This window comes from Phocoena phocoena, chromosome 19 (genome assembly GCF_963924675.1).
Source record: "Phocoena phocoena chromosome 19, mPhoPho1.1, whole genome shotgun sequence".
NCBI lineage: Eukaryota > Metazoa > Chordata > Mammalia > Artiodactyla > Phocoenidae > Phocoena > Phocoena phocoena.
Window position 1 is genome coordinate 38,046,668 of NC_089237.1, and position 15,899 is coordinate 38,062,566.

At 49.7% G+C, this 15,899-nt stretch overlaps 1 pseudogene; it reads left to right on the forward strand.

Annotated features, from left to right (window-relative positions):
* The first annotated feature begins 55 nt into the window (after positions 1-55).
* On the forward strand, positions 56-11,076 carry LOC136139119 (fibroblast growth factor 11-like; annotated as a pseudogene).
* The last annotated feature ends 4,823 nt before the right edge of the window (positions 11,077-15,899 follow it).

Genomic DNA, 15,899 nt, shown 5'->3' on the forward strand with positions numbered 1-15,899 from the left:
GGCCCAGCGCGCTCCGGGAGCCTGCGGGTTTTGGGGTGTCTCCTCCCGGGGCGCCATGGCGGCACTGGCCAGCAGCCTCATCCGGCAGAAGCGGGAGGTCCACGAGCCCGGGGGCAGCCGGCCCGTGTCGGCGCAGCGGCGCGTGTGTCCCCGCGGCACCAAGTCCCTTTGCCAGAAGCAGCTCCTCATCCTGCTGTCCAAGGTGCGAATGTGCGGGGGTGGGGGGGGGGGTTGGCGCGCGCGACCGGACCGCTGACCGGGTGAGTGGCTGGGGCGGGGTCTCCGGGCCGGGGGTCTCTCTGCCTGGGAGGTTGAGGCCAGGGACTCGGAAGAGCGGGGCCTGACTGACGGGGACTGCCCGAAAGTGAAAGGGGGTGGGCCTGGACCACAAACCCTCGGCCAGACGATGCCTCAGTTTTCCTTGTCTCGCGTCCATAACCCCGAGTCTCCTCGCTTTCGAGGGCAAGGGGAAGGCTTGAGGGGCTAAGCCTGGTGCCCCGAAGCCTGGAAGCTCCCGCTCGCCCTCCCCCCAACACAGGAGTCCCCACCCCCACCATCCTCTTACTACGTGCCCTCTCTCTCGATTCTTTCAATGCCGAGCGGAGGGGCCTGGGGGTTCCGGAAGCCTGGGTCACCCAGAGGGTTTCTGCGGCTCCGGAAGCCCCGTCCCCGCCCCGGTTCTCCCGCTCCTCCGAGCCTTGGCTCCGTTCCTCCTCGCCGAGCTTGCCTGGCTCGGTACCAATCTCCCCAGCTCTTCCCCGGGTGTCCTTGCAGCTACCTCGAGAGTCCGCCCCTCTGTGCGCCCTCCTCCCGTGACCTGCACTTCAAGAAGGGAGCTGGGCACTCCCCAATGACCGCCTACGCGGCTCAGAAATCGGGCCCCACGGGCTCAGGAGACCCTCTGCCGCGAGGAACTCAGACACACTACACGGCTGGATAGCCGCACGGAGACTGGTGGTCGTACCATCTACGAGGGGGTACCGGGAACTCGGCCGCAAGCGCCAGGCAAAGAGAGTTGTGAAAGTTAGCCTGTGGTCCCCGTCCAGGTGCGACAGGCGGGAAGTCCCTCTGGCCTCGCTCCCGTCCGCTCTCAGCTCCCCTAGGGGGAGACCCCCCACCCCCCCGCTGGCGTCCTCCTCCCCCCGGCCCTCCGCAGTGGTACGGTCAGCAGCCCACCCTTTGTGTGGGACTCAGCCCCCACGTGAGTCAGCCTGCCTCACCAGCTCCCTGGCCCCTCCCCCATTTCCTTGGTTTAGTACCGAATATCCCCCATCCCAGGTGGGTTACCTGGCTGAAGGGGAGAGGCTGAGCCTCAGGGAGGGCTGGGCCCCCGTGAGCCAGCAGACTGACAGACAGACAGACAGACAGATGGGTCAGTGTCAGGCTGGCGGTGGGCCAAGGCGAGGCCCGCGCGAAGCGAGCGGCAGCTGCAGCAGCAGGTGCTGAGTCAGCGTCAGGTCCAGTCCCACCCCCACTCCTGAGGGTGCGACCCTACCCTGGGGTCACCTTAATGCCCTCCACATTCGCAAACACACTGCACTTTCAGCAGCTCTGCCTGTCTCCCTCTGTCCTCTGCGTTTCCATGTATCTCTCCCTTTCCTCTTCCTTCTTCTCCCCTCCCCCCATCCTGGTTGAGCTGTAGAGTAGGAATTAAACCTTTAAATAAATTTCAGTCAATTAAACTGAAAGCTGGTAAGAGGAAGCAGAAGGGACCCACACCCCAGCTTCCTCTGGAGTCAAAGAGAGGTGGGATAGAGCTTGCTTAGAGGGTCAGGGAGCTGGGGCCCTGGGACCCTCTTCCTTCCCTCCATCCTCCTTTCTTTCTCTCCTCTGATCCCGCCAAGTGTAGCAATGTTTCTGGGAACAGAGATGTCATGTTCCAAGATGAATGTCTCTCTCTCCAGAGCCTCAGCTCAAAGGCATCGTCACCAAACTGTTCTGCCGCCAGGGTTTCTACCTCCAGGCGAATCCCGATGGGAGCATCCAGGGCACCCCAGAGGACACCAGCTCTTTCAGTGAGAGGGGAATCCAGCTGCTGGGTGGGAAGGGGGAGCGCAGGCATAGGAGATGACAGTCCTATTGTGGCTTCAGGTTCTGTTGTTTTCAGTCTGGCTCTTTGACCCCGCAAAGGAAGAAGTAGAACTAGGACCATAATTGGGGGGGGGGGGCTCAGATGGGCATTGGAGGCTTGGGGTACCGATACCCCTTCTCTCCACCCGCAGCCCACTTCAACCTGATCCCTGTGGGGCTCCGTGTAGTCACCATCCAGAGTGCCAAGCTGGGTCATTACGTGGCCATGAACGCTGAGGGGCTGCTCTACAGCTCGGTGAGACAAGGGGGCAGGGTGGCCTGCAGTCAGGGGACTCCCCTAGCTACAGTCTTCCCAACTACCGATATTTTGCAGCTCAGGGCTTCCTCTCCCTCCAGCTCTTGCCGACACCCTGTCCTCACTGCCCGCTCCCAAGCACCTCCTCTAGCGTCCCTCCAATCCCTTCTCCTCCAATAGCCTCCTAAATACACCCAGGCTCTTTGAATGTCCAACTCTTGCCACCTTTTAGGACCCCTGTGTCTTCTCCAACCTCCTCTAGACCTCATTATTACTCACTTCCCCAGAGTCATTCAGGATGCTGGGGAAGGATTCAGGAACTCCTCCAAGCAGAAATTCCCTCCAGGTGCCCTGGATGGTGAGAGGTTGGGAGTAGAGCAGAGAGAAGTTATCTTCTTATCCCAGGTCCCCAGAAGTCTAGTTCCCGGCCCTCGGGGGGCCACCAGACTCTTCCTCATCCTCCCTTTCTCCCATTTCCTGCATGGACTCAGAAGTTGGCTCTGCCAGTCTCAAACATATGGATTATATCCTACCTTGTTCTTCCCAGGGCTCCCTTCTGTTCAGTGATGTGTCTTTTTGTCTTTCTGTCTGTGTGTGCCTTTCTGGGTCTTTGTCTCCTAAGCCACATTTCACAGCTGAGTGTCGCGTTAAGGAGTGCGTCTTTGAGAATTACTATGTCCTGTACGCCTCTGCTCTCTATCGCCAGCGTCGTTCTGGCCGGGCCTGGTACATGGGCCTGGACAAGGAGGGCCGAGTCATGAAGGGAAATCGAGTCAAGAAGACCAAGGCAGCCGCCCACTTTGTGCCCAAGCTCCTGGAGGGTGAGTATGGACCCCTAGCGAAGAGGTGGACCACATGGGATGGTATTGACCTTGACATGGACATTTAGTGACACCCAGCTAAGGGGCTATAAGTGTTTTAAGAGGACACATGCTATGACAGGTCAAGCCAGGAAGGCTTTGGCCTTTGGAGGTTTGGGAAGCTCTCCTTCTGTGGGTTCCCAGCGGAGCAGTGTAGGGGAAGGGAGCCCTTCCGAATGATCACATGTGACAGTTTTTCCAAATGTTTACCTATTACATTACATAGCTTGCTGGTTTTCCAGCTCCCTGTAGTAGTTACATCCCTGCCTGCCACTCAGCCCCAAAACCAAAACCACACATTTTATTCTTTGGGTAGCACAGCACCCCACTGCTAGGTACTAGTTTCCATATTGGTCAGCTTTCACTACCATAACAACCCCCCCACCTCATTCCCCAAATCGGTGGCTTATAACAAGAAACATTCCTTTTTGCTCTCAAGTCTGCAGGTCAGTTGCATCTCTGCTCCAGCCTGTGGGTCAGCTCCTTGCCCCACGTCTTCCCACTCCTGGGCTCAGGCTAAAGGAACAGCTCTTGTTTAGGATATGTCATTCTCCTGGCAGAGGATCCAGGAAAAAGAAACTTGCAATGCTTTTAAAGCTTCTGCTAAGCTATGGCACATATCCTATCTGCTCACATTCTGTTGGCTCAAGGAAGTTACATGGCCAAGCACAAAGCCAATGTTGTAGGGCAATATATTCTGAATCATTTTAAACAAGAATAGAGTCTCTCACAGATATCAAGGAGCTCTTGATACATTCTTATATAATCCTGTGTTAGGATGTGGATTGCCATATAGTCTACGATTTGTAGCTTATTTTCTTTCTTTTTTCTTTCTTTCTTTCTTTCTTTGGCTGCGCCGGTCTTAGTTGCAGCATGCAGGATCTAGTTCCCTGACCAGGGATCGAACCCAGGCCCCCTGCACTGGGAGCGCGGAGTCTTAACCACTGAACCACCAGGGAAGTACCTGTAGCTTATTTTCAAGTTGTCTTTTTAAGAAAGAAAACTCTTAATTGTAATACAGAAAATGTATCATTCTTTTCTTTTAGAGTCAACATTTTTGTATCTTGTTTAAGAAATCTTTCCCTTCCCCAAAGTTCAAAAGATATTTCTATTAAAGTTTTCCATTAAAATTTTCAGGGACGTATTTTTTTTAAAGAAGATGTTGGGGGTAGGAGTTTATTAATTAATTTATTTATTTTGGCTGTGTTGGGTCTTCGTTTCTGTGTGAGGGCTTTCTCTAGTTGTGGCAAGCGGGGGCCATCTTCACCGCAGTGCGCGGGCCTCTCACTGTCGCAGCCTCTCTTGTTGCGGAGCACAGGCTCCAGACGCGCAGGCTCAGTAGTTGTGGCTCACGGGCCTAGTTGCTCCGCGGCACGTGGGATCCTCCCAGACCAGGGATCGAACCCGTGTCCCCTACATTAGCAGGCTGACTCTCAACCACTGTGCCACCAGGGAAGCCCCAGGGGCGTATTTTTAACATTTAACCATCTGCAGTTGATTTTTGCATATGGTGTAACGTAAGGATCCAATTTAATCTTTTCTTCCATATGGACTGCCATTTTTCCAGGCCTAATTTTTGAATTGATGTGACATACAAGCCATATCACATACCGTAGCATCATACATATGTGGTTCTGTTTATGGACTTTCTTTTTATTGGTCACCTACTTTATCACTGCATTGACCATAATGAGCCATGGTATCTGGTTAAGTAAGGCTCCCCTCTCTTGTTTTTGTTGTTTTTTTGTGTTTCAACCAGAAGTGTTCTGGCTATTTTCACCCTTTTACTCTTTTATGTCAAGTTTGGAGCCATTTCATCAAGTCCCAGGAAAATCTCTGTTGGGTACCAGTCTGTGATCTTTACACAGCCAGCTCATTGAACCCTCACCACTACCTGATGAAGGTCAGTGTTATTTTCCTCATACTACAGCTGAGATGCACAGAGATGGACTGCTGGCACACAGCTGCAAAGCAGTAGCTCTTCTGCATGCCCCAGCACCCAGCTCACCCAGGCAGCACAGTGGATACACTGATAAGCCTGAGACCACAAAGCCTGGGTCATCTGCAGAGTCACTAGCAGTGCATGCTGTCACTTTGCTGAGGATCCCTGGTGACAGCAGAAACCATGCATGTTTCTAAGTTGACCATCTAAGTTTCTAAGTTGACCATCTAAGTCAGTTCATTCTCATTGACTGAAAAACAAAACAAAAAACAAACAGGAAACTGACCCCTGGAGATAGTTCATATTGAAAAAGAAGGCAGGCTGGCAGTGGGTCTCCATAATAGAGGGGAAGATGTGTGTGTGTGTATGTGCGTGTGTGTGTGTGTGTGTGTGTATTGGTATTCACATCAGAGCAAATGACTAGTATCTGGATTGTTTCATCAATTCCATATTTCAGTTCTTGAAAGAGAAGGAGGTAATCTTATTACCAAGAAGATTAAATGACTTTCCAAGTCACTCAAGTTCTCTGTCCTCTTAGTTCATGGGAGTAATATTTAAGGCACTTCATTTGCAAGGTTATTTTGAGCAAAATATATGTAGAGCAAGTGACCCTCCATACTGGGTCAGCAGCTTCAACATCACTTGGCAGCTTGTTAGAAATGCAAATTCCTGGGCCCCACTCCAGTCCTACTGAGTCTTATCACAGGGTGTGAGGCCCAGTAACCTCTGTATCAACAAGAAACCCCCTCCAGGTGATTCTGGCGCTCCTGAAGGTTGAGGACCTCTGGTGTAGGGCATCCACCACAGCACCCAAAGTGGTCAATTTTCAGTGAATGCTAACAAGTTTGGTCAAAGGTCACAGAGCTAGTTCATGGAAAGCCTAGACCTTATTTGGTCTCTGGCCCTACTGAATAACTTTTTTCACCAACTGGAGTCTTATCTCCAAGGATCAAGAGCTGCAAGGTCAGATATTGGTATTAAATAGATCACCTGAAAATATTCAAGTTTAGGACTTGGAAGAATAACAGAGGTGAGCTTTAGGCCTGTGAAGCACCATGGACAATTCTTAGCTTGTCATTTAAGACTCTTGTAGGTTGAGGCTGGGAGGCTGACCAAGTCCAATGTACGCATGGCATTCTTAGAGATGTACATGTCTGTGTATACAGCCCCTCGAACACAGGAGTTGCTAAGGGTCCATTATCCGCGAGTGGGTTAAATCTTTACTTCAGTTGTCAGGCTGGCTTACATTGGGATTTTTATATTACAGATAGCTTTGGGAACAGAGATTTTTATTATACCAACATTAAAGTAAACAAACAAAAAACCAAATCAATAATAGTCATATCTCTCTCAAAGAGCTGTTCGTTTCTCACTTTCCATTGTTTAGCTCTTTGTAGACAAATCTTCATCTCATCCCATCCACAGTGAACTCCCAGTTTTGTGCTCTTCTTTTTCACTGACTTTATCATAAATATTTTCTGTGATGTTCCCTAGTCTTCATAATTGTCATTGTGATGTGGCTGGAAAAGATTGCCTCAAACTGAGATGACAGGATTTAATTGTAGATATTTATCTGGCTACCACTATTTCCTAAGTAACAGTGTTGTGGCTACTTTTCTATAAGTCAAATTTTCTTCTTGTTGATGTTTTTCTTTAGATTAACTTCCTAGAAGTGGAATTACAGCAAAAGAGAGTATAAACACATCTGACTACTGGATCGATAAGAAAGATGTTTCCCAAAAAAGCGACCATTCCTTTGTTAGTGGCAATGTATAAAGACACTTGTTTTATAAAAAGTAGTCCTCAGCATTGGGTGTCATTATTCAACTCCCCTCCAACTTTTGTTTTTCCAGTTTAGTGAGCATGTAAGTTTACCCTGTTATCGTTGCAATTTTCCTTTTTGTAAATCCTATATCCCTACTTCCTTCCAAAGACATCTGGTCAAACGGGCTTCAGAGAGAATTCATTTCAATTAGGGTGTACGTGTATGTGTGTGCATGCTGTGTAGCTATGGCTCTTTGTATCTGGATACATATAAGAGTCCGAGTATCTGACCGTCTCTGTGTGTGCATCCGCTTCCATGTTTATGCCTCAAAGAACAGACGTGTTGTGGAGTGTATATGTCTGGGGTTCTGCTGCAGACACCTTGTTTCTGAGCATGTATTCCTTAGAGTATGCTCATGTGTATGTGTGAATAAATTGTAGTGTGGAATCGTGGAGAAGATGCAAGTAATGAAATCAAACACAGACCACTTGTGGCTTAACACAGTTCTCTCATCTGTACCTTCCTGCATAGCTCTGCTAACATAGGGAACCAATTAATGAATTCCAAATAACAGTGAAATGTATAGAAGAGATGGGACGATTTGGAAAAAAGTGGACAGATCCTACAAGCCTCTAGTTTTCATACAGAAAATAAATAAAGCTTCAGTGGGCTGGGACTTTTAAACCATTTATCAAATGAGTGATACTGGGCAGTGATACATACCAACAACAGCAACCCCCGCACATGCCTCCGTGCTCTGTTCTCTGAGTCTAAAATGAAGATCGGAGCAAAGGATGCTTGTGAAAGTTAAATAAGATGTTGCTATAGAAGGTGCTCAGAAGACGTGGTCCCCTGTAGGAAAAGGAGTGGAGGGGACCCAAGTCCCAGGCCTAGGGCCCCAGTCTCTTCTCAGACTCTGAAATAGACAATGATGATTCCTAATTGTAAGTGTTGCCAAAGGTCTTCCCAAAATACCTTAACCAGAGCTAAAAATCTTACACGTCATTGGTAAATACATGTCGTTTGGAGGTAGACCAAACTCTTCAAACCATGGGGTTTATGATGAAAAGGTAGTCAAAGGTCCTCATGGGGTAGAGGGAGCTGGAAATCACTGACACAAATCTGTAGATTTCAAACTTCTAAAAAAACCAATAGAACCACCCACCCCCCAGCCCTGTCAACACACACACACACTTTTATCCAAACAACTTTTACAGGGAACCCCAAGCTATGAAACAGATGGGGGCAGGGGCAGAGGCAGAGGATAGGTGGGCCTGCCTACTCCTCTCCGGAATCTGACGAGGGGCTCCTGGGGCACGTCCACACACCCTGGAGCCCCCCAGGTGAAAACCATGCATCTAGATAACCCCAGAGTCCCGGCCAGCACTGCGACTCTCTAAGGCTAAACCGCAGTTTCCAAGCAGTAACAGACCGGCTAATGTTTTCTGAGAGCTTCCTATACTCCAGGATCTGTGCTTAGCTCCTGACACATGCTATCTTATATTGGCCTCACATGTTCTCCAGGAGGAAGACCCTAGTAGTACTCTTAGGATCCCCATTCTCAGCTGAGGAAGATAAGGCCCGATGCAAGGATACTGGGCATTATAAGAAAAGTGTCCAAGTTCATTGAGTTTGAACATCATGGAGCCAAGAACAAACCTAGATAGTCTGGGTCTCGAATCTGTGTTCTTAACCCAGCCTGTAAAGCCTCCCAGTTTTGAGGGTTAAGTAGCATCTTTGTGAGTTAAGGTTTCCAATTCGCCATCAATTGACATTGTAACACCATTTTTAGTTTTGGGTTTCTTTTTTGTTTGCTTGTTTTGTTTTCTTTTGCTTTGTTTTTAAGAAGAGGTATGGAAGTGACCCCCAATTCACCTCAATCTCTTATCTAAAACCCTCTGTGATCAGGCCAAAAGAGTAGAGCTCAGAGTTACTGTCTAACTTGAGGATCAAGCCATAGACTTAGACAGCAACCATGGCTGCTGGGAAGATTGTTCCTGCAAATATTTTTTGATGACAGGACAAGGTGGGAACGGAAACAGAGAGTAGCATCTGATACCTCTCAGGGCTTTTAAACCCACCTTATTGGACTCCCCTGGTGGCACAGTGGTTAAGAATCCGCCTGCCAATGTAGGGGACACGGTTTCAAGCTGGTCCGGGAAGATCCCACATGCCACGGAGCAACTAAGCCCGTGCACCACAACTACTGAGCCTACGCTCTAGAGCCCGCGAGCCAAAACTGCTGAGCCCACGTGCTGCAACTACTGAAGCCCATGTGCCTAGAGTCCATGCTCTGCAACGAGTGAAGCCACTGCAATAAGAAGTCCACAGAACTCAATGAAGTGTAGCCCTGGCTCGCATGCAGCAATGAAGACCCAACGCAGCCCAAAATCAATCAATCAATAAAAAAAAAAAACCCGCCTTATTTACCAGGCACTACACTCCAGTGAAGTAGACAGGACTATCCCCATTTCATGATGGCAAAACTGAAGCTCAGAGAAAATCTGCTGGAGATCCCCTAGGTCAGAAGCGTCAGAGGTTGGATTTGAACCCAGCACTCTCTGACCTTCCATCACTCTACACGAGACCTTGGGGAGAGTGGGTCCTTGCCCTTCTTCAGAGCCTTCCTCAAAGCCTTCCTTCTTTGCCTGCTTCCACCATAGCCCTTGTCACCAGCCATGCCAATACTTGTTGCCACTTCTGCCTCTTCTACTACCCAGAGAGCCTTGGTGGTAGAGTGTGAGTACACACAGGGCCCTCTGTGAAGGTCTGCTAGGGAATGAACAGCCCAGTCCAAGTAACCCAGACCTCCGAGGAGATGAGAACCACCCCTCCACGAAGGAAGGATCTTAGATTACAGGAAAGCACCACTGGACTGCCCAGCACCACTGGACTCCAAGCACTGAGAACCCCTCCGGCCCCTGGAAATTCACACTTCCTCCCTCCCACACATGGTGGCCTTCTTTGGTCTCTGGGAAATCCCAGGGCAACTTTTGACTTCTAAGTGGGTGCCCAGGAGCCAAATTTTCCCCAAAAGTTGAGTTTGTGATTGGGTATTCAAATTCTCCCAGCTAGAAGGACTCTTGTCTGTCTTTCCCTCTGCTTCAGGACCAAATATCGCACAGGACAGTGTGTTTAAGAACCTGGGATCTGGAGTCCGCCAGACATGGGTTTGTGTCATGGCTCTGCCTAGCTCTGTGATTTGGGGTAAATTAACCTCCTTAACCTCCCTGAGCCTCCAAGAGGAAACAGTTAGTAAGTAACCGTGACCACACAGTGACGTTTTGAGAGTCAAATAAGATAATGCACAGAAAATGCTTAGCACAGGGCCTGGTTCAGAGCAGGTGCTCAAAAGGAGTGGAGCCTTGAAATTGAGCCCTGCCTTCTCTCAGAGGCTCTGAGCGGCTGGTAAAGGAGGAGCCGGTGGTCAGAGTGGAGCAGGGACCAGCTCACCTGTGGGAGGGGGGGATGGGGACAGGAAGGGAAGCCCAATGCTGAGTCAGTGGGAGCTGCGGAGGGCACAGTGACTCAGACAGATGTTCCCACTCAAAGAACCTGCCCCAATACTAACCACAGGAAGCAGATAGGAGTTCAGGCAGTAGGGCCTTTCCATGGTAGAAACCCACGGGCAGTGTGCTAGGGAGGTGGAAAGGGGACACCAGGGTGGGCAGGGAGGGGAGAAGATTAAACTTCAGGCTGTAAAACAGAGAGCGAGACACAGGGCACAGTCTCTCCCACAGCCCCTCGGAGCGAGGTCCAGGAAGATGAAAAGGGCAAGCTGCCTGGGACCAGGAAGAAGCCGGCTCCAACTTCAGTAGGACACCCTGTTTCCTGTAATCTAAGATCCTTCCTTCGTGGGCTGAGACCGGAGAACCTTAGCTGAAGCCTAGAAAGAGAAGAAAGGAACTCGGGTTGACTGAGCCCCTACCCTGCGCCCAGAGCCAGAACTTTATAATGAGCTTTATCTCTAGATGCCTCTCTTGTGTCCACACAACCCAACACTGCAGGGCAGCACCCCCATTGCATATCTAGGGGCCCAGGTGAGAGAGACGGCACCAGCTAGACGTGGCAAAGCGGGGCTTCAAACCCAGACCTATATGGCTCTCTCAAACCTGTGCTTTTCCTTTCAGAAAGGCAGCACCATTCTTCAGCACTGAAGCTGTCGGTCCTGGGTTCAAGTTGACACTTCTGTCAACTACTAGGTATGTTAACTCGGATCAGTCACTCATCTCTCTGGGCCTCAGTTTCCCTGGTTATAAACCAAAGAGAGTAGTGGTTCCCACTGCTTAGGGTGTGGTGAGGATTGAAGGAGTTCAAGCCAAGCCTGGTACAGAGTCAGTGCTCCATTTATGTCGACTGTGGAGTTTGTGTTCTTCTCCAATAAAGCCACTCCCCAGGAGAGTGGAAGAAAGCACGGCTGCCCCCACTCCATGTAGGCTGCAAAGGAGAGAGCCCTGGGCATGGGGGCTAAGGACATGATATCAGAGCCCAGCCCTACACGTTACCCGGGGTGTTACCTTGGACAAGTCACTGGACGTCTCTGAACTTCAGTGTCCTCACCTCTAGAACGAGGATAGTGAGGCTACCAACTGTGCAGGGTAATGGTGTCACGCCGGGTAGGTGACAGCCCCTAGCACGGTCCAGAGGAGAGCAGAGACCAGGAGGCAGGGACTGGAATTGCCCTGTGGTGGAGACTGATGAGCTGTGGGGAGTAAGAAAGAGAGGGGAAGGGACGTGGAGGAAGGTTCAGATGCCCCAAAATATCCAAACCCTACTGCCAAACCAAGGTGGGCATTTCCCAGCCACAGAGAGAGATTATGATATTCACGGAGCAAAGATGAATGGGAACATTACAGGACTGGGATCTTTACCGTTTTCTGTCATCTTCTGCTGACGGTGGCCACCAAGAAACTTATTGTCCACAGAGACCTTCCCGCTGTGTAACCCAGGGGAAGTTGCTCACCCACTCTGTTCCTTCTTTTTTTGGTGTCTGCGATAGGAGAATGATGTTCACAAAGCTCGTAATTGGGAGGGATGAGAATGAGGAGGAATAAACTACTGGAAAGGAAAGAGGTAGAAGACCTCAGCAAAGAACCCCTCCACCCCCGCCAGGGCATTCAGTGGTATCTCCCTTCCTTCGGTCCCTGGCTGGGAGATAGGGGCCTGAGGACATCACAGGAAGGTGTGGCAGAGGAGGACCAAGCCACAGAGACCAAAATTAGCAACAAGTTGGGGCAGGGAAACCCTGTGTGGGTGCAGCTCTGAGGGAGGCAAAGCTCCAGCAGGGGAAGGTGGGTGTGGACTGCTGTTCCCTCCCAACTTCCACAGGGTCAAAGTGGAACCAGCATGGGCTGGGGCTGGGGGGCGGGCGGGGGGAGTAGGGCATGAAAGATCCGGGATCATATTCCAGCTGTGTCTGTGTGAGATCGTCTATTTGACAAAGGTGTACTGAATACTCTTTATACCCAAGGCACTATTCTAGAAGCTAGACAAGGGTATGACAGGAAGAAGCCCAAGGGCCTGACCTCAGAGAACTTCAAGGAGAAGAGAGATGCAAGGCAGAAGCTGACCATGGTCCAAGGGTGAGACCAGTGAAATGCCATGAGGAGTTCAGAGGACAGAGCTGGGAAGGGAGAGAGATCCAGGTCAACCAGCTGAGCCAGAGCTATGAGCATCACAGTTGGAAAGGACCTTAGAGGTTTTCTGATTCAAACGTCTCAGTTTCCAGATTAGGAAACTGAGACCCGGGGAAAAGGAATTCTTTGCATGAAGTCATGTAACGTACTGGCATCAGCAGAGCCAGCTGAGGACCTAGGTATCCTGACTCCTCAGGCCCATCCCCAGCACTATCATGGTTCCATTTACACCCCTGACCAAGGCTGACAGGTGATCTAGCAAACGGAGCTCAGGCAGCCCAGGACAAATCCATTGTCAGAACCGTAAGAACTCAACATACTCAACCATGGCTTCAGCTTCAGGTAAGATTCAATTCAGCTGCACAAAGAAACCCGAAACATTCCGAGCTTTTGCACCCTAGTTTTTAATCTCTCAGGCGAAAGTCTGGAGGCCTGAGGTCCAGGCTATGAGAGAGCTCTGATCCACAAGGTTGCCAGGGACCCAGGCTCACTCCAGCACCCTCTTTCCATCCCTAAGTTATGGCCTTGGTCCTACAGCCTCGAGTGAGGGCACCTGCACTCCAGGCAGCAGGGCAGGATGAGGAAGAAGAGGGGGCAGACCTTGTCTTTTAACAAGGGTTCCTGGAGGCTGTCACATGACACATCACTTTACAGCCTCCAGTGGGAGGCTGGAAAATAATTTCTTTTTTTGTGTGTGTAGTATGCAGGCCTCTCACTGTTGTGGCTTCTCCCGTTGCGGAGCACAGGCTCTGGATGCGCAGGCTCAGCGGCCATGGCTCAAGGGCCTAGCCGCTCCGCGGCATGTGGGATCTTCCTGGACCGGGGTGCAAACCCGTGTCCCCTGCATTGGCAGGAGGACTCTCAACCACTGCGCCACCAGGGAAGCCCTGGAAAATAATTTTTATTCTGGGTGGCCATAAGCCCAGCTAAAAGTTCTGTGACAATGGAAAAAGGGGGAAATGGATACTTGCCTTTTGTTTTCTCTTCTAAGTTCATTTTCTGGGCCGTGCACCTTCAGCCTCTCCTTCCCCAGGTCCTAAACACCCTGGATGGAGCCCTCCCTTGTTGCCTTGCCTTATCAACAGCTTGGGGTATAATCACCCTCCCTCCCCCAGCCCCACTCCTGCACCTTCCCCAGCTCAGCTGCTGTTGCCTGCTTCTCTGGTGAGCCAGGGGACCACGTGGAGGTGGGCAGAGGCAATGCTGGATGGATTAGGAGGTCCGGCATCCGAGTTCTAATTCTGACTTAGCTCATCACTTATTCTATGATCTTCTTCTAATTATACCCCCCCCTCTCTGGACTAAGAAAGAGAGTGCATTTCAGATCCAGAGGAGGACAAAATGAAATTAAAGGGAAAACATCACCCAATTTACCCTACCAAGAACCCTGTCCATAGACCCAAAGATGTGTGTATCATCTTTTGAGCACTCGGGAAAGTTTTGGTAATGGCAAAAGACTGGAAACAATCATTTAATTGGGAGCTGGTTAAGCGCTTATACCTCTACACAATAGAATGTTCTGGAACTTATAAGAGATCACTTTATGTGCACTTATATGAAACAATAACCAAAAATACAGTAAGTACTAAGATCCAGAGACAGAACAGCATGCATAGCAGGAAACCATTTGTGTGAAACCATATGCACTCAGAATTACATACTCCCTTGTCTGTGTGTAAAATTCCTCTGGAAGGATACTCCAGAAGCTGTCTCAGGAGAGGAACTTATGACTGGAGAAGACAAAGAGAGGCTTACTTTTAACCCTAAGGGCTTCTTACATTTTACACCACGAAGCGTCTACTGTAAGAGATAAGAAAGAGAAAGGAAACATTTCATGCTAAGTATTTAATCTTGGGCTCAGAGAGTTTTTTTCTCTAGACCTTAACTTTTAGAAAAGGTGAGAACACTTGATAAAGCAGCTGAGGCCCCACCTGGTTCAGCTCTGTCCATGATCATTGTCACGGCTGCCCTCAAATCCACCAGAATCCATGACCCTCCTCCCTTTTGATGCGGCTCTTGTGAGGAAGAGACTGAAGATGCTGGGGAGGAGGGGAGAACCTGAGAAGGAGGCTCTGGGTCTTGTCAAGCTGAGCTCTTTCTCCCAGAGATGCACCCTTCTGCTCCTCTTATGGAGGGAAGAAGATTGGTCAGGATGCACATATCCCAAGGGACAGAAATCTCTAAACTGAACTTGCTAAAACTGCCCAACTAGTTTAATGGCTCATATAACCCAGGGAAAGAATTGGATTTGGGGACACTGGATCAGGAGCCTCCCCTACTGTCAGAACTCTCCATCCAGCCCATCTAATTTTTTCCTAATGCAGTCTTGTTTCTTTCTTCCATCAGGTAAGATCCTTCCAACTATGGAGATGTAACTACCAGCAGCTCTGGGCTCACAACCAATAGCTCAGCTACCTGGAAAAAAGGGATCACTTTCTCCCACATCCTGATAGAAAACCCCCAGGGCATGGAGGCCTGGTGACAGTCATTGACCTAGCAAGAGTCACAGGTCCATGTGTGCACTAATCAGTGCACCGAGAGATCACCTCCTCTGAGAAGCCTCCCCAGATCCTTCCATTAAGCTCTCATTGCAGGAGTATCTCTCTTTTACAGCACTCATCTGAGCTCCGCTTCTGCAAGTTTGTGCAATTATTCAGTTAGTATATGTCCTCCCACAGACACTAAATAGAAGCTCCACAAGGAGCTATAGTTTTGCCATCGCTGTATCCATAGCACTTGGCACACGGACTGGCACATAGTGGCAGGTAGTGGAAATAGTGGGTTCCAAAGCAGAACAATAAGAAACTGAACCATAAGGCTATCCAGGGGAGAAGAATTCCAGGCGGAAAAACTAGCCAGTGCAAAGGTCCTGAGGCAGAAACATGACTAGAAGAACAACAAAGAGTCAGTGTGCCTGGAGTGGGCAAGAGGGAGAAGTTCAGTGTTAAGTCTACGGAAGAAACAGCAACCAGATCTCTACAGAGACTGGGAAGCCATTGCAAGACCTTTGACTTTAACTCAGAGTAAGTCAGAGATTTTAAGCAAAGAATTGACATGATCTAAATTGTGTTTTAACAGGAGTTCCCCTGCTGCTTTATGGGGCAAGGAAAGAGCAAGGATCCAGTTAGAAAGCATTGCATATGCCAGGTGAGAGATTATAATACCAGGAGCCAACATGTAGAGGGGACAGTAACTGTTGTCAGGGTTGGATATATTTTGAAGTTAGAGTCAAAAGGATTTGCAGATGGATTGGATGTTGGTTGTCAGAGGAATAGAGGATTCAAGGATTTTTAGCTGAACAACTGGAAAAATGAACTTGTCATTAACTGAAATAAGCAAAAATATTATGCTTGTAATGCATCTTAGACAT